Genomic DNA, 19,587 nt, shown 5'->3' with positions numbered 1-19,587 from the left:
ACCTCAAATGTTTCTCGTGCTCCTCATAGCTCCTCGAATAGACCAATACATCATCAATAAAAACAACCACAAACTGATCTAAATATGGATGAAAAATCCTATTCATCAAATCCATAAATATCACAGGAGCATTCGTTAGACCGAATGGCATAACAAGAAACTCATAATGCCCATATCTGGTCCTAAAAGCTGTCTTCAATACATCCTCTACTCTCACCTTTACCTGATGGTAACCTGATCTAAGGTCAATTTTAGAATATACCCGTGTACCCTGGAGCTGATCGAACAAATCATCGATACGGGGTAGAGGATACTTGTTCTTGATTGTCACTTTATTAATCTCTCTGTAATCTATACACATCCTCATAGACCCGTCCTTCTTTTTCACAAACAGTACTGGAGCTCCCCACGGAGATGCACTAGGTCGTATAAAGCCCTTATCAAGTAAATCCTGCAACTAATCTTTCAGTTCTGCTAACTCTGCCGGCGCCATTCGGTACGGTGCTTTAGAGATAGGCGACGTACCTGGAAGTAGATCAATGGAAAAATCTACCTCTCGATCAAGTGGCAAACCTGGTAATTCATTTGGGAACACATCTGCAAACCCCTTTACTACTGGCATGCTGGTGAGCTTTACTTCATTCCCTGTTGCTTCCTTTACAAAGGACACAAACCCCTAACAACCATTCAAGAGTAGTCACCTCGCCTAAATAGATGAGATCAAAAGAGGTAAAGATTGCACTTGAGACCCTGTAAATCTAAATTCTGGTTTCCCTGGAGGTCTGAATATCACTTCTTTTGCACGACAGTCCATAATAGCAGAATTAGCTGCTAGCCAATCCATGCCAAAGATGATATCAAATCCATGCATATCCAATACTACCAAATCAGCAGATAGAACCCTCCCCTGAATATCAACTGGGCAACTACAGAGCATCCTACTACATCTTACTGCTGACCCGATCGGTGTAGCCACTAATAGTTCAATATCTAGTGATTGCGTTTCTGCCCCACATAGTTTAACACACGCCACAGAAACAAAAGAGTGTGTGGCACCTGAATCAAATAATGCAGTGAATTTAAATAAAAACATACTAATCATACCTATCACCACATCGCCGGCTGCCTCAGCATCACCTGGCTTCAAAGCGAAAACCCTGGCTGGAGCTATGTTCCTCTGCTGGCCTCCACGTGGCGCCTGGTAGCCTCCTCGAGCAGGTTTAGGAGCAATAACAGCACCAATCTAAGCCTGGCAATCCCTCATCACATGCCTTAGCTCCCCATATCGATAGCAAACACCTCGCCCGGCACGATACTCTCCTAGGTGCCTCTTCCCACAAGTCAGGCAAACTGGAGGTGGCTGCACACTCTGAAAAACATGAATCCCTGTCTCCTACCTCCGATCTCTATAGAAACTACCACTCTTCCACGAACCATGTCCAATCCCCTGTTGGGAACCAGAGGGTATGGATCTCTTCTTCTGTCTCTGCTCCTCAGCCTCCAACCGCTCTCCAATCTCTGCTATAGTGGCCCTATCAACCAGCTCGGCAAAGTCCTACAACTTCAGTATCGATACCTGCTTGTATATTTCTCTCCTCAGGCCTCTTTCAAACTATCGTACCTTCTTTGTTTCATCTGATATAATACACGGGGCGAAGCGAGATAGCTCAATGAACCTCACCGCATACTGCTGTACTGACAGCTGTCCTAATTTCAGATTCAGAAACTCCTAAATCTTAGCCTCCCTGGACGAGGTTGGAAAATACCTGTCGAAGAATATTTCTTTAAACCGCTCCCACGTCATATCCACAGGTACAATCCTCTGCTGCTTTAATAATCTCACTGTCGACCACCATCTCTCGCCCTCTCCGGTTAGTTTGTATGTGGCAAATAGAACCTTCTGCTCCTCAGTACACTGCAGTACTGCAAACACTTTCTCTATCTCCTGCACCTAGTTTTTAGCGACTGCAGGATCTATCCCTCCTGAGAAAGCTAGAGGGTTCATCTTAATAAACTTCTCGATCAAGCTATCATGGCCTGCCGATGGACCACCCTGTTCCTTCAAACTCCTGGCAATTTCTGCCATAACCTGCTGTGTCACACTGCGTAAGACGGCATCTGAATCACTACCCACAGCGCCTGAGGGTCCAGCACCCTCACTCCCACTGGCGTGGGCACTATTGCCACCAAGGTCCATCCTGAAAAAAAACAAGTAACTTAACTCAAAACCCACTTCTCTATATATATCACTCAACTCATATAATATATTCTCCTAATTAACTCGTCACTCCTGATCTTAATTTAAGGTCCAATCCTGCAACTTAGATACCCAACCCAACGATGGTTTACAATGACTTTCCTGAAATCGTCACCCTAGGAAAATCACACAAACCACCACAGAAGTCCTGCATCTAGACTACAGAACCAGACCTCAAATTCCCTTATCCGATGCTCTGGTATTATTACTACTGAACTCTAGAGTCTACGGAACCTAGTATCCTAGGCTCTGATACCAAACTGTAATGACCTGCTTACTTATCAAATAATAAAACATAATTAATAAGATGGTCAACCCGAACCCATTGGTAACAGGGACATACCTAACATATACAGTGGAAACCTAAACAGCAGTACAAATAATCATATGCATCGCACCATATATTACATAATACCAGAGTTATCTACATTCCCCAAAATACTGTATTTATTTACATTCTTCCAAAATATTTCAAAATACATCTAGGATCCCATAACCAAAACAATTCTGATCCTAGTACATTGCTTACCCTCCTAACGGGGTCATATCACTGACTCAATGGCGGCCTCAACCCACCGGTCTCTCTGGGTCTCCTGAAAAGTTAATTAATGTTAAGGGTGAGACACATCTCAGTAAGGGAAAATAAACTAAATGCAACTGTGTGGCAATATGACCATTTAATGCAATTATACATATACAGTACATTTCATATATCTGTAGACATTTATCATAACATAATGAATAATCATATACTTTCATACTTGCTAGTAAATCATATCGTATGTAAAACATCCGTTATAACTGATAAGACTGAAAACATACCCAGGATGAATAGCTAGCTGATGTCATGTATTACCCCCCATGATGGGTTATGCAGCCTAAAGGTGAGACTCAACAATGGCTGGCCGACCACTGCCGAGTCAAAAATGCCTGTAAGTACGATGGGCCTGCCACACCCTCGTCCGGACTACTAGGTGGACGTCTACAACTCTACACTGAAATCCACATCGACTATCCATCTCTCACCCCCTTGTGGGGTGGTTAGTACCAATTTGAACATAGATATTTAATCTATAAATAGCTACAGTACCGTGCTCTTGGAACTAAACTAAACTAACATCCGGGTTCTGATAATATATAATACATGATAATGTAACGTTTAACATAAATAGATTGATAGAGTTTTCTATATTTTCATAAATATAGCCTTGCGCCAAATATTTCATAAATTATGGTCTTGCGCCGAACATTTCATAAATACAGTCTTGCAGTGAAATCATATGTAAAACACGGCCTTGTGCTGGCTGTCAATCACAGCCTTGCGCCAAATATCTCATACACATCATTCTGAGTAAGTAAATCAATTATCATGTATTTTGGAATCAGAATGTACTGCATTTTTCATAATTCCTGAAAACGTGTTTTTTATCTTAAAATTTCCATATCATAATACATTTCATACAAAAATAATATTCATGCCACACAAAGCTGAGCAAATCCGTACGTTTCATTCTAAAATCACATTCCTGTATAATAGCAGTATTTCTCAATAACATACATTTTCTCAATAATATTCAAATATAATACATATTCCCTGAAAATCACTTTACTGATAATAATAATAATAATAATAATAATAATAATAATAATAATAATAATAATAATAATAATAATAATAATAATAATAATACGTGTGGAAAAATAACTGCTTTAGTTTATTCCCTTACCAAGCAACTAAAAAGCCCCTATATATTCCTAACCTCACACCCGTAGGATTTCCTGATCAATACCCCGGAAATGAAAACTCTCAGTTGTAAACTTCAGTATTTCTATGTGTATATCATTTCCTATAACTACCGCAAGATCAAATTTGGCTTAAAAAGCCTTACATCAACTTAGGGATGATTTCCAACTAGTTTTCACCAATGATCCGCTCCGGCAGATTTGGAGAGAACTTCCCCAGGAGCGTTGTGGTAGCTTCAGATTGTCGAACGGGCGAAAATTCGGCCCGAAATCTTAGAAAGAAGAGAGCGAAACCGTAGAGAGAGAGAGAGAGAGAGAGAGAGAGAAAATGAAAGATTTCTTAATGGTGAAGTAAAAATCTGGATTTTTGATATTTATAGAACTGGATTCATCGACGAGCCACGTCATTCGTCGACGCATCCTTTAATAATTTTGTTGACGAAACCCACTCCTCGTCGAAGAAATTCAGACAACTCAAAACTTCTCGGTATCTCCTCGTTGACGAATCCTGTCTTCGTCGACAAATCCTCTTATACCCTCATCGATGAATCCCCTGTATTCATCGATGAAACCCTGATGATTTCCCTCGGTTATTCCGTCCAAAGTGCAATGTCGTCGACGAACGCATCGATTTCCTCCTTCTGTTACTATCTCCATTTCCCTTGCTCTTAATCATTATTTAAATCCCATTATTATTCGGGTTGTCATTGTTACACTCCAATAAATTCATTATGCATGAATCAATAATGAACATTTGCAAACTAGATAAAACAAGTTGGAAGGGAAGGAGCTTTAAATGTAAGTCTGGTCAAAATGACCATCGACATGCACACCTTAAGGGGAGCCTAAGTGTAATGGTAAAGTTGTTGTCATGTGACCTGGAAGTCACGAATTTGAGGAGTGGAAATAGCCTCCCATAAAAATGTGAGATAAGATTGCATACTATAGACCCATCGTGGTCTATCTGTCCCTTTCCTAGACCCTACCTATGCAAGAGCTTTTGTGCACTGTGCTACCCTTTGTATTTCAAATTCCAACACAAATTAAGTTGATGGCACAACATAATGTTTTTTTATCATAAAAATTATATAAAATCTTGGAGCTAACATTCTTTGTTAACCACAACAATAAAAAAAAGACTTTATTTAGAAAACCATAAGATCCAATCATACCTAGACCTTGTATCCTTAATAACTCTTCAATGATCTTCAATTTCAATTTCATCTAACCAATGCATCTTCACTTGCATTTGGAAAACCTTGAATATAAAAAAAGTCATTGCCAATAAAGATTAGATTGCTTGGGTTAGAAGTTGCAAACCTCTAGTGTTTGAAGTAGCAACCAAAGTGTTAAGCCTAGGGTTCTTTCCATTTAACTAAATATGGATTCAAAAGTGCTACTACTAGCATCCTTCATTCAAAAAGTATGTGCATACAATCAACGCATCATTAACATGGACATTTTCTTAGCCAATATCAATATGTGTTACAATAAAAGAACAAGTACTCATTGACTTTGCCTAGAAACCATTATGCTCCTTAAAAAAGATTGAGGCTTCCAAATTTGTGCCGTGCCCATTACATGTATTAAAGTCACTAGATATATTGATGCCGATTTACATGTCATAACCTTGCAAGATATTCACAATTTCATTATAATATTCTATAGGACTACCAAAAATCCATGCCACAACCAAACTTGCTAAAAGGTACCATAATCATCCATAGCTTTTGTGGTGAACCAAAAAATCACAAATGATTAACTCAATAAAATAAAATGCACAACTGTTGAAAATTTACCTCGTTGGTAATTTTTGATAATCAAAAGGTCTTGTCGCTCTATAGTGTTGCTCATCCCACAATAGGATGCAAAATTTTTAACTTAGTAACATGTGCTAATGCTACATTTTGATTTCTAATTAAAAGGACAAGGCAAAGTGGAAGACAATTTGAAATCATAACATCAAATAGGTCAAAGGTCATTGATTTTTTTTTCCTTTATCTTTATATTAACCAATGTTAGCATATTTAAAAACTTAATATTCAACTATGGCAAAGAAAGGAAGGTAAAAAGAGGAAAGCGATAGCAAGTAACAATAGCAAAAGAACAACATATATAACGTATATAATGGACATGCAAAAAATGTACTAGTTGAATGGAAAATCATAATCTTGCCATTCATATATAACATAGTTTTACCAAAATAAGAGAGAAAAGAATGAGTGTATGAGCCCCACACGAGCTTTAAAATTGTACATGTTCATGTGACCTATGCACAATGCTCCAAATAAGAATTACTAGAAGGTGAACTCTAGAAACCAAAGACAAATTTTGTGTGCATATTTGTGTTGTTGACCACCCATTCTTATTCTTTGGAATAGGACAAACCTCACATATATGCTTTCATGGCCTTTTTTTTTTTTTTTTTTTGCAAAAATAAAAAAATGCAATTGACATCATTACTTTTCCCACATTCACAAATTTTATTCTTTGGTGATAAACTCTTTTATATTGATAGACACCTAAAACAATTAAATTTAGAAAGCGTATTAAGGTATCAAGTCATATTAAATAGGGACATATAAGGGCTATATATCTCTAGACCATTATGTATCGACATAGTAGATTTGATGCAAAAATATGACCACTAGCAGTATGACCAAAATAAAAAGTTTTCATTACATTCTCCAAAGGAGTAGGAATCAACATAATAACATTAAAATTATAATTGGCTTAAGTTTTTCAACACCTAAGTTCTATACCCAATAAAAATAACTTACATTAGCATTCCAAAAACCAATGCCCAAAGCAAAATTAGAGGCCAAAGAAAACAAAGATTTTTGAAAACTTAATTAGAAGTCCAAAAACTCATTTTTTTAAGATTGCATACAATCCATCTCATACCTTTAAAAATAGTCTACTTTGCTATCCAATCAAAGGTCTCAGGTTCTATTGACCAGCCATTTTTCTAATTTAATCTGAATTAAAACATACCGCTATTCAATACCATGCCTAGTAGATAAGTTATTTGGAAAAGAATTTACAATCTACCAATCATTGGAGTATAATGTTTTGAATCTAGGACAACTTTGCCACAATACATTGCAACTAAGTTTAAAAACTAAAATTTGAATATCATTTTGAAAATGCCAAAATTTCAGATTTTTTTTTTTAAAAGAAAATCAATTCAAAAAGAAAATTGAACCCTAAAAATCAAAGTTGTTCATGGGCATTAAAATATTTTAAATTCTTAAGCAATTAGAGGTGATTAGATTTATAAAATAATTGAGATTCATGTGGATTATTAAAACAACAAAAAGGAAGCCTTAGAAAACAACATGGGAGAGAGAGAGAGAGAGAGAGAGAGAGAGAGAGAGATCTAATGATGGTGAAAATACAATTTTGATCCATGTTGGTGGATATTCAAATGAGTGAAAGAGACAGGCGATATTTAAGATGGTGAAGATTTGAACGAGAATGCAATTCTAAGATGCCCTATTAATGTGATCTTTAGTGAACAAGAAAGAGAGGTGGGAAATGGTTGAGGGGTCAAGGAAGATCATAGAGGATAAGGGAGAATGGGCATTTGATTCTTACTACGGGTGAGAATGGACATTCCTCAATTATATGTTAGAATGAACATTCCATTTTATTCCATTCTTTCATATCAAACATGACCATAGCTGTATATATTCAAAGGTGGGGTGAGAATATGAGTGTGAAGGAGATGGAATCTTAACCCATTTGTCCAATGAATCCCTAAGGAGATATCAAGAAATCCTTTTTAAAATCAACTTATTAATGGCATGGAATTTTTGCTCAAATTTTGATCAATTTTGAAAATAGAAAATTGCAAGAAGATGGAAAAGAGCAAGGAAAAGGGGTAGCGGAGGGAAAGGGAGGGAGTGTTTTGGTTATTCGAACAAATGACTATCGACAAGTTACTTTGTTATGACACCTTTTGACATAATTAAAGAATATTGTAGGTAATATTTTCTAGAAATTTGTTAAATAAATTGTTATAACTTGGTCTATTATGGAGCCTAAGTTTATTGCATTAAATTTGATGCATTAAATTTGACAAGAATTGAGACTTATATATGACTTAAATGTTAGGACTAGAGGAATCCTCATAAGTGAGATTGATATATACAAGTAAGCACCTACTTGACTTAAAAGGCTAGGCAGTAAGCATTGGACTGAATTTTGTATTTAAACCTCCATCACCAATCTAATTTTTCAATAAGAAACAAACTCATAAGTAAAATTGCCAATAATTAACACATCTTTACAAGTGTTTATGCATTACAATTGCCGCTACTATCTATTTTGAGAAAAATATATGTCATTTAGAAAAGTCAGCATAGTCCTCTAATTAGACTTCCTTATTTAATAATATTATTTCAAATAATAGATTTTATTTAATAGGCACACGTACAATAGAGTGGAACTTATTATTTACAATAATTTCATTAAATAGGAAGATGTTATGAAATATAGGTGGATGTCTCCCATGAACCTACTCTATATATCTACACTAATCTATATCCCTATGAATCTACCCCATATATATACACTAATTTATATCCCTATGAACCTGCCCTATATGTTTGCACTAATTCATCTTACATCCTTATCGCCCTATAAAAGGGCACTCCCTCCCTCTCATTTGTATACACATACATATAGCATGCTTATATGTACATATTGCATACTTGTGAGGAGCATATAGAAAGGACAAGAAGACGAGAGATAAAGAAAAGATAGAGATATCTTGTACAAGGTTAAGTTCCATATCATTTTGTAATTCCTCCCGTGATAGTGAAGTTTTGATCCCATCCGCCCGTGGAGTAGGCATAGCCGAACCACGTAAATTCGTCTTGCCTTCATTTATTTTTTCTGCTCGTTTCTATTTATTTTATTATTAATTTCTGCATCATTTTATAACACATTATCAGCACGAGACTCTAATCAACTGACATATTTCTTTAATTCTTATTTAATTCACGAGATTCAACCCGACTAATATATTTTTATATATTTATACAACCTTAATGGACGGTTTTATTTCTATTTATACCGCCTTAATGGCTAGTTTTATTTCTATACCACACACACACACACACACACACACACACACACACATATATATATATATATATATATTTAAACTACCAATCTCTTCCAGAAGAGATTCTATATATTTAAATTTCCCATCTATATATTTAATCTCTAGAAGAAATATTAAATATTTACCTCCCGAAGAGGGTATATTTTTAACCTCTTGAAGAGTTGTTCAAATCAACCTCCTGAAGAGGTGAAACGTTTATCCTCCAGATGAGATATTATATTTAACCTCTGAAAGAGGTGGAAATTTATTATCCAATTTAATATTGTAATTGGGATCATACTCCTGAAGAGTACAAATTAAGAAAAATAAAATAATGTCCCTGAAGAAACATATTTAAGTAACTCCAAAAGGGTGAAAATAATAATATATTATTGTCACAGTTTTATTTTAACTTTAACATTCTGTTTTTACAAGTTGCCTTATTATTATTGTTAATTTATTTGCATGTCAAATATAAGTAAAATTAAATTTGTTGTACTTGACATCAAAAGACAATAATTGTATATCGTATATTCCTGATGTCAAAATTCATCTAAATGCAATGAAATTGAGAAATACTATTTTAGATGGAAATATCACATCCTTGTAGGATTGCGTAAAAGCCATGATCTTCCTCACACATGTATGTATGATGATGTGTGGAAGGTGCATGGATTGAACAGTTTATTAAGAAAATACTATATATATATATATCATGCATAGGCTCAAACGTATTTTCCTCTTTTACTTTATATTCAGCTCCTCATCAAATTAATAATTCTTCTCTCTCTTATAATTATTATCTTTTTCTAATTGCTTTCTCTCTCATATATTTTTATTATCATTGTTATTATCATTGTATTTATAGAGGAAGAATTAAAGACTGAATACCTCACTATTAAAGATCCACTTATCCTACGGAAAATTTTTAAAGGATATATTTGATTATCTGATTTTACCAAAAGGTCAATATGAATAGTTCCACCTGAAGTTGCAAGATTTTAAAACAGTTAGTAAATATAATTGAGCTTTACATAAAATTATCTTGAAGTTAAAACTATGTGGTGAAAATATTACTGACGACGACATGCTTGAAAAAACTTTTACTAGTTTCCATCCCACTAATATGCTCCTGCAGCAGCAATATAGGGAAACGAAATTTACTAAATTCTTTGAACTTATATCATATCTTCTTGTCACTGAGCATAATAACAAGCTTTTGATAAAATATCAACAAACTCGTTCAATTGGTTTGACCCTATTACCTGAAGTGAATATGAAAACATTTCATGGTCAAAGACGAGGACAAAGGTATGGTTGTGGGCATGATTATGGTTGTGATTGAAATAATCAATGACATCGAGACGTGAGGTTACGATCCCCCAGAAGAGGGATAGCCCCCAGAAGTGGGATGACCCTCATAAGGGGGATAATCAATGATACGCATCATGAAAATAAATGTTACAGATGCATAGTAAAAAGTCATTGGTTGCGTACCTGTTGTACGCCGAGACACTTGATAGTAAAGAAGTAAAAGTAAGATTTTCTTGCAAATCAAACAATGATGCAAATGAAGCAATTTTATGTTTGGATTTATTATTGCTTTGATTGATTCTAAATGTCTATGGAAAAGTTTATTTAGCTAATATTGTTCTATTACATAATAGGAAATATTTCCATTACTTGAATATATTTTCAATAAATATCAATACAATATATGGTTCTACAAATTTGATTGAAGGCTCCAAAAGAGCTAATATAAAGTTATCTAATGGTACTTTATTACAAATTGACAAACCTTTATATTCTAGTAGATCTAGAAGAAATCTGTTAAGCTTTAAAGATTTAAAACTCAATGGATATCACATTGAAACTAAAAATGAGGGTAGTAAATAATTTCTTTATATTACTTTTGTTGTTTCTGGAAGAAATAAATTTTAGAAAAATTGTCAACTTTATTTTCTGGTTTGTATTATACAAATATTAAAACAGTTGAATCATATAATGTCTTGCACCAGAAGTGTAATGACCCAAAGTTATTTACACTTTGGCCTGAATATATTGGATATCCTGGAGATGTAATGATGCAAAGAATCATTGAAAATTCACACGGTCGTCCACTAAAGAACTAGAAGATTCTTTTATCAACTGATTTCATGTGTACTGCTTGGAAATTAATTGTTATTTTAATGAAGCAGTTTTCCCTACATTAGGGGGGGAGAAATTAGTGCCTGAAGCACAACATTAAATCACATGGAAATCAGTTTTCCTTGCAAGGGATTGCAAATCAATTACCAGTTTCTTTTGCAGATATTGTTAAACGTCATAGCCTGTGGAGTATATACGTGTGTCCCACAACAGATATACAATGTAGAGTTAGAGGGGGAGTGAATGGCTCTTTTCGCATATTAAAAATATCTCTCTACAAAATAATAGTCTTGGCAAGATGGCAAGTAATTATATCACAATATACAAAATATAAATCATGCACAAGACAAATAGTAAAATAAAGAGTAGGGAGAGAAAATCTTAACACCGGCCTTTAACATGGTTCGGCACCAAATCTATGTTCACGCCTTAGCACCAAGCTAAGGATTCCACAATCCACTATAAACGCTCCTTCCCCGACGGAGCAAGCCTTACAACTTGGGTACACGACCCTACTCTCGGGAACAAATCCCTACACGCTCACAAAGAGCTTTTGGCTCACAAAGAACCCTCACCAAAACGATTCACAAAGAACCTTCCAACAAATGGTTCACAAGGAACCTTACAAGATGATGGAAATACAAAGGATGCTCCGAAAATGAGCTGATATAAATGCAAAGTGCCTAGGTTTTGTAATCAAAGAGATTTTTCACTAAATGCTTGTATAAATCACAAAAATCATACTAAACAAGTTTATGGACTTGTATTTATAGGCAAAGTGGGCTTCTAGCCTTTTTATGTCCATTGGGCATTTAAAACAATAAAAAAAAAAAAACTATGCAAACTAGTTGTTTATAGCCGTTATGGCAGAAATCCCGACGCAAACCGTCGACGATTTTTCTAAAACCGTCAAAGTCATCAACATAAAAGTTATGGAATTTTTTCTTAGCTTTCCATAGACACCAAGACTGCCCTTTTTGAATTTTTCTACCAAAATTTATGCCCCAAATACCGAAAGGTGTTTAAGAAATTTGATAGGTGCATAACTGAGATTTTAAACCCAACCAAAAAGCCTTTTAATCTCTTAAAACATTCTTGGACAAAAGTATATAAAATATATAAAGTATAATGAAGACTAAAACTTGTCCAAGTGAGCTTTTCCTCAAATATAAGATATCTTATTCAATAAAACACATTTGAAAGCTCGTTTTGATATCTTATATGTCATTATGTCCTTTAATGAAAATATGCTTGACTTCTTGAAGCTTTTGGACATAAGACTCATTTAGATAAAAATTGGGACTAAGTATGAAGATGTTCAAAATACCAAGATGTTAAAAACTTGTCCCTTTGAAAAACATATTTGAGTTTAGGATTTTTTTAACAAACTCTTTGATTTTAACTTTGAAAACTATGAATTGAGTTTGTGACTTTTAGTGCAATCTTATAAACTCAAGTGTCCTAGTATGCATGCATTGGCTCAACTCTTGCTCAAAAATCATGCAAGAAACACACCCGCAAGAGTTACAAAATGTCCCTAACTCACACAACCCTTATTACATATAAATTAACAATTAATCTTCCGGCTGTGCTTGGGTCCTTCCGAGTATGTGTTCTTTTGATCTTCCTACTCGCACCTCAACTCGGTTTGATTTTTCCTTTGATCCAGTACTTCATGTATGAGTACCTGTACTAAACATGATCTGTAAAGATAAGAAAACACTAGGAACAATATATAGGTTAATATCATCAAAACACTTAAAACAATGATGGTGTAGCCACCAAGGCTAACATTCTCCTCCTTTTTGATATGAGTACCTGTATTTATACTTGCTATGGCTTGATATGCAAAGATAAGATAAACTAGAACCACTAATGGGTTGTTATCATCAAAACAAGACAATTAAGCTCACATAGCCTCTAAGGCTAACAGATACCAAGGCCATATTAAAATCTCATATACCTGCTACAAATATTCCAGCATGTATTGATGTCCCTGAAAGACAATAGTCGGTTAATAAACCTAAGCCACAAGTTAAGTGTGGTAGGCCTATTGGTGTAAAAGATAAAACTCCCAGATTGGGAAGATCGAAATTTGTAAACACTCCAAAGAGATTATAGAGGTGGATAATCCATTCGACATTCACAAACCCGTTTCTCCTGAAAATGAAATTTCTATTATGAAACCTCCTGAAGAGAAAACTCCTCTTCAAGAGAAATCTCCTAAAGAGAACTGAACTGAAGAGGAAACTCCGAAAGAGAAAACTCCTAAAGAGACATCCCTTGAAAAGGGACAGGTACCTGAAAATAATAATGAGATATCAATTCATTACACAAGAGAAATGTTGGATAGAAATAAAGTTGTTGTTAACAACACATTTGCATATGCAGTAGCTACTGACATTACCACAAGAAATGTAATTACCAAAAGTAATGACATTACGAGAAGTAATGAAGATTTTGAACCTAAATCTATTAATGAATTTCGATATAGAAGTGATTGGCAAAATGAAAAGAGGCCATCACATCAAAATTAAACTCTTTATCAAAAAGAGAAGTTTTTGGATTTGTAGACCAGACACTAGAAGATGTCCAACCTGTTGGATACAAATGGGTATTTGTGCGCAAGCGAAATGAAAAATAATGAAATTACTCAATATAAAGCAAGGCTTGTGGCATAAGGTTTCTCGTAGAAACCTGAAATTGATTATGGGGAGACATATTCTCCCATAATGGATGAAATCACATTCAGATTTCTAATTGAGCTAACAATCACTGGACGACTGAGCATGCGTCATATGGACGTAGTAACAACATGGATCATTGGATAGTGAAATTTATATAAAAAATCCCTGAAGGATTTGAATTGCCTGAAGCAAAATCCAGATATATATATATATATATATATTCAATTAAACTCCAACGTTCCTTATGTGTATTAAACCAATTTGGATGCATGTGGTACAATCGATTGAGTACCTTATGAAAGAAGGATTCATAAAAGATCCAACTTATCCATGCATTTTTATCAGAATCTAGATTTTCTATAATTGTTGTTTATGTTGATAATTTGAAATTAGTTGGGACTCCTGAAGAGCTCACTAAAATTACTTATGGCAGATTTAAGATGAAAGATTTGGGAAAGACAAAATATTTTCTTGGCCTACAAATGAAACATGTAAATGGCGGAATTCTTGATCTAAATATACCAAAAAGGTATTAAGGAAATTTTATATGGATAAAACTCATCATTTGGGATCTCCAATGATGGTGTAATTATGACCTCAAGATGAGGGGGAGGAATTACTTGGTCTTGAAGTACCATATTTAATTGTTGTCAGCTCTTTGATGTATCTGGAAATTGTACAAGACCCAACATTGCATTTGCTATAAATCTACTAGTAAGATATAACTCTACTCCTACTCGACGACACTAGAATGAAATTAAGCACATTCTACCCTATTTGAGAGGTACATCTGATTTGCGTCTATTCTACTCATTTGATTCCAAATCTCAATTAGCAAGATATGCAGATGCTAGATATGTAAGGACCTGGAATATTTATATAATAATAATAATAATAATAATAATAATAATAATAATAATAATAATAATAATAATAATAATAATAATAATAATAACAATAATCAAATGGTTTGGTACAAGACCAAAACATCGACAGTTTCAGGGAGCTCAGGGTAACCATTGACTGTTTTAGACAATCGAGAGACTTTATGTAAGAACATAGAAAAATTGGTTTGGTAGGGGACCAAACCGTCAACGGTTTCAAGAAAATCATCAACAGTTTCAGGCAGCCGAGGGTCTTTAAGTGGGGAGGATCTTATGTTTTTTTTCAAAAACACTCTCATACCTCTCCTTCTCAAATTAGGGTTTTGGGCTCTCTATCTCTCCACTCTCACTCTCTCATGTCCCTCTCTCTCCTAAGCTCTCCTAGATCTCCACTCCCACTCTCCGATCTCCTCTCTCTCTCTCTCTCTCTCTCTCTCTCTCTCTCTCTCTCTCTCTATCTCTCTCTTCTTCGATTGTTTCTCTCTCCTCGGCCAGGTTAAGGAAACTCGAGTTTCGTCTTCCAAAATTTGTACACTCGATTTAGGGAATGTGGTAGGCCTATCTTCAGTATTAGGTAAGGGGAATAGATTATGTCAGTATATTATGGAAATTGAACAGATTAAACTTGAATATGTGGATGATTTTTGCTATTATACAAGTATTTGGGAAAAGTTAAAGTGAGAAGGGTGATCATCTCCTCTTTTTTGTTAAACATATATTTGGACTTGTATTAAACTGTGGAGGTGATCATACCTTTATTTTCAGCAAACTGTACCGGTTATGTTTTGATTTAACACTCAATTAAGTGTGGCGTGAAAATGTATTGTTAAACACATAATTAAACTTGTGGGAATTGTTATGGTATTAGATGACAAAAACTGTGGTTTATACTAAGTTCTTGAAATGCTGAGAATAAGGTAAAGATTGTAAATTTAACGGTGAATTATTGATCACATGATTGTTGAGAAATTTATGTGTTGAGAACAATGGGGAGGAATTATTTGCAAATTCTGTGTTGATAATTATGAGCATGTTATTTGTTTTATTTATGTAAATTGCAATGTATGTTCTAAGAACCTTAATGGACCTATGGATGCTCGGTACCGTAGCTAGTAGGAAAATTAGTGCAACCACACTATTTTTAAAGTGTAGGCCATGGGATAGTCGATTTTTCCGCGAAGAGTTGTTGTACCCTCCTAGAGTCCGGACCAAGTTGTGGTAGGCAAATCGAACTTACAGACGAGATACTTTGACTTAGCTTGGTGGTAGGCCATCCAAGGCTAAGTCTAGTCTTCGAACCGCACAACCCGTCATGGGGGTTAAACATGTCGTTAGTCCAGAATGAGAGGTCCTTTTAGACATAATTATAGATTTGTATATTTATATATTTGGGGCTATTATTAAGCCAGAGTTATTAACTGAAGGAAAATATGTATTTTCAACTATACTAATGTGAGTACAGTTTATAAATGCCTTTTCAGTTAAAGTTAAATAAATGGATATATTTGCTTACACAAAAACTCATGTTAGCCACACACTAATAATAATCTATTCCGTCTTATTGAGAAGTGTTTCACCCCAATAAATATTTTCACATTTCAGGGCGAACAGGGAATCAGGCTTAGGAACTACAGAGCGGGGTGTAGATAGTAGAGTTAGGGTAAGTGTTTGTATGAAACTGAACTAGTTATGCTTTCGTTTACCTTGGGATGTAATATTGTTTTTGGGGGAGATACCTATGTAATAATGGTGATGGTTTTAGTACTCTGGTATGGTATTTGAGGTTTATTGTGTTTCCACTGTTTGTTTTAAATTTTTGATATGGGAAGGTGTACCCTAGACCCCACTGGGTTTCGGGTAGTTACAATTGTCATATCAGATATATGTTACAGATGTGGTATCAGAGGTGTGTATGTTTCGATGTGTTACAATTGAAGTATCAGAATCTAGGTTGTTAGGTTCTGTAGACTTTAGCGGATAATAATACCAGAGTATAGGTATGATTTATGAGAAGGGTAGTAATGGGGTAGGCTAGGTGTTGTAAGGTTAACAGGGTATAGGATGTATATCGGGGTATAATACATTAAGCAGATGGGAATTTTGGATTTTTTCTCGCATCCACAAGTAGAAGTCCATCGAGGGTTTCCTTGGATTTCCCTGAAACAATCAACAGTTTCTGAAAAGCCACGGTGAACTATTGACGATTTTTCTCCCTGAAGGATGCGTTATGTTCTTCTCTTAGTGAAAATTTGTCATTATAAGAATTGAACCACCATTCATAACACTAGGATACATATTGTTTAGTATTCAGAAAGTTGCAATTATGTGTGTGATTAGAGGTTCATTTTTTTTTAAAGTGCGTAACATTTTTATAAAAAGAGGGATTTAGTATGGCATATAAGAGGCAAAATCGTTGACGATTTTCTAGGGCTTTCACAAACCGTCAACAGTTTCCTCAAAGAGTATGCTCTCTGTATTTCTAGCCATTGATGGTTTTTGAAATCTCAGGGAAATCGTCGACTATTTTGTGTCTGAGCAATGAGATTGAACCTTAAATTGAGAACTTAAATGTTAAATTAGTTTAATTGTACCAATTATGTTACGATTTTAGGATTCTAAAATGATGTGTTGTCTCATCTTCAGAATGGACCCCAGGGATAACAACGTGAACACTGGAGGAGGTAGCAATTTGGGGGCTTCCAGCGAGGATGTCATTGATTCCACGTTAGTGCTATAGGGTTTAGCCTAGTAGGTCATGGCGGAGATCATGCTGACCTCTAGGGGCAAAGCTGCCCACCCGCTGATTAGAGTTGCTCTATTGAGCAATTTACTCGTATGAATCCCCCGACGATTTTGGGAGGAGCTGACCCAATAGTTGTAGAGAATTGGGTTCAGGAGATAGAGGAGATACTAGCAGCCCTTAGCTGCACAAATGAACAGAAGGTCCTATATGCCACCTTTAAAATGATGGGGGAGGCCAAGTGTTGGTGGATATCGGTGAAGTTGCTAGAAGAACAGAGGTCAGTACCCGTAATTTTGACCTAGACCTGTTTCATGAAGCTCCATCCACCAAGTGTTGGTGGATATCGGTGAAGTTGCTAGAAGAACAGAGGCTAGTACATGCAATTCTAACCTGGACCTATTTCAAGAAGCTCTTCTTTGATCAATACTTCCCCACTTCCACCAGGGATGCAAAGGCGAAGGAATTCACTAACTTGACTCAGGGGAACTTGACCATGTAATAGTATACGACCAAGTTTGTGAAGTTGTCCCGATTCGCCCTTATATGGTCTCAAATGAGTCAATGAAGGCTTGGAGATTTGAGAAAGGCTAGAGTCTGAGGATCTACGAGCAGGTAGTGACATTCCAAGTTCAGATCTTCTCGGAATTAGTGGATAAAGCCACGGTACTGAAGATGTGATACCCAATGGAAGAAAGGCTTAAAAAGAATTTGATGTTACTACCCATATTAACAAGGTGCACATTTCTTTTCGAGGGCCTTCCCATAAGAACTCCATGGTTAAGCATGCTTGGCTTGGAGTAATCTTGGGATGGGTGACCTTTTGGGAAGTTTTCTCAGGAAGTGTGTGAGTGAGGACAAAACACATTAAAAAGGACACGTGTTGGTCTATAAGGCCAGTCATTAGTTCGATAAGGCTCACCCCCCGTGGTCTGGTACTAGTTGAGGAGGAGAAACACTGTGCTTCTTGGCAGACCCTGATTAGGGCATTACAAAATGATATCAAATTTGATTACCCAGCCGGAAATATGATGAGATTCACATCGCTTGGGTTTGGAAATGTGGGTTCGCAATGAGGACGTTGCATTCTGTATGTGGGGGAGAATGTGATACCCCTTGGAAGAAAGGCTTAAAAAGGATTTGATGTTATTGCCCATATCAATAAGGTGCACCTTTCTTTTCGAGAGTCTTCCCATAAGAACTTCATGGTTAAGTGTGCTTGGCTTGGAGTATGGGAGGTTTTCTCAAGAAGTGTGTGAATGAGGAAAAAACACACTGAAAAAGACACGTGTTGGTCTATGGGGCCATTCATTAGTCCGATAAGTACTACTCCCTGTTGTCTGGTCTAAGTGGAGGAGGAGAGATGCAATGCTCCCTAGCAGACCCAGGTTGGAGCGTTATAGGATACGAGTCTGCAGAGGAGTGTAGGGTTACAGAGTCAAAGGAAGATGCTTATGCCTCCTAGTTTTCACACTAGTACTAGTCAGGGTCCATGGTTGAGAAATAGCAACAATATGGGCCAGAGATCAAAGTTGGAGAATCTAGCTAATCAAGGTAATTCATCACATCCTTTGTGTCCTAGGTGTAATATAAGGCATTGGGAGGAATGCCGGGGTGGAGTGGTTATCTATTATCAGTGCGGTAGACCCTACCAAATTGCACGAGATTGTTGTGAGCCATTGAGCAATACACCCACTCCTAATCGATACAGGGGAAACAATCAAGCACCCTGAGGTGGCTATTAGAGGAAACCACCCAGGCATGGGTTTATTCTCTTACATCAGGAGATGCATAAAATGTTGGTGATAGGTAATAACTGTAATGACTTGAAGAATAATGGTATTTAAATAGTAAAGAGAGAGAAAAATGGAAATAGTAAAAGAGGGCGGTAGCAGACTTTGCGTTCCTCGACGACGTGGCATTTTGGGCTTGTTGATGAGGGTGCACTTCGTCGACGAGAATACACCAAGGAGATATATGTCGTAGCTCTAAATTTCGTTGATGAGGAGTAATATTCG

The sequence above is a fragment of the Malania oleifera genome, chromosome 6 (assembly GCF_029873635.1).
Source record: "Malania oleifera isolate guangnan ecotype guangnan chromosome 6, ASM2987363v1, whole genome shotgun sequence".
In the NCBI taxonomy this organism is placed as follows: Eukaryota; Viridiplantae; Streptophyta; class Magnoliopsida; order Santalales; family Ximeniaceae; genus Malania; species Malania oleifera.
The sequence above is the reverse complement of the archived record's forward strand: the minus strand, read 5'-3'. Positions refer to the sequence as shown.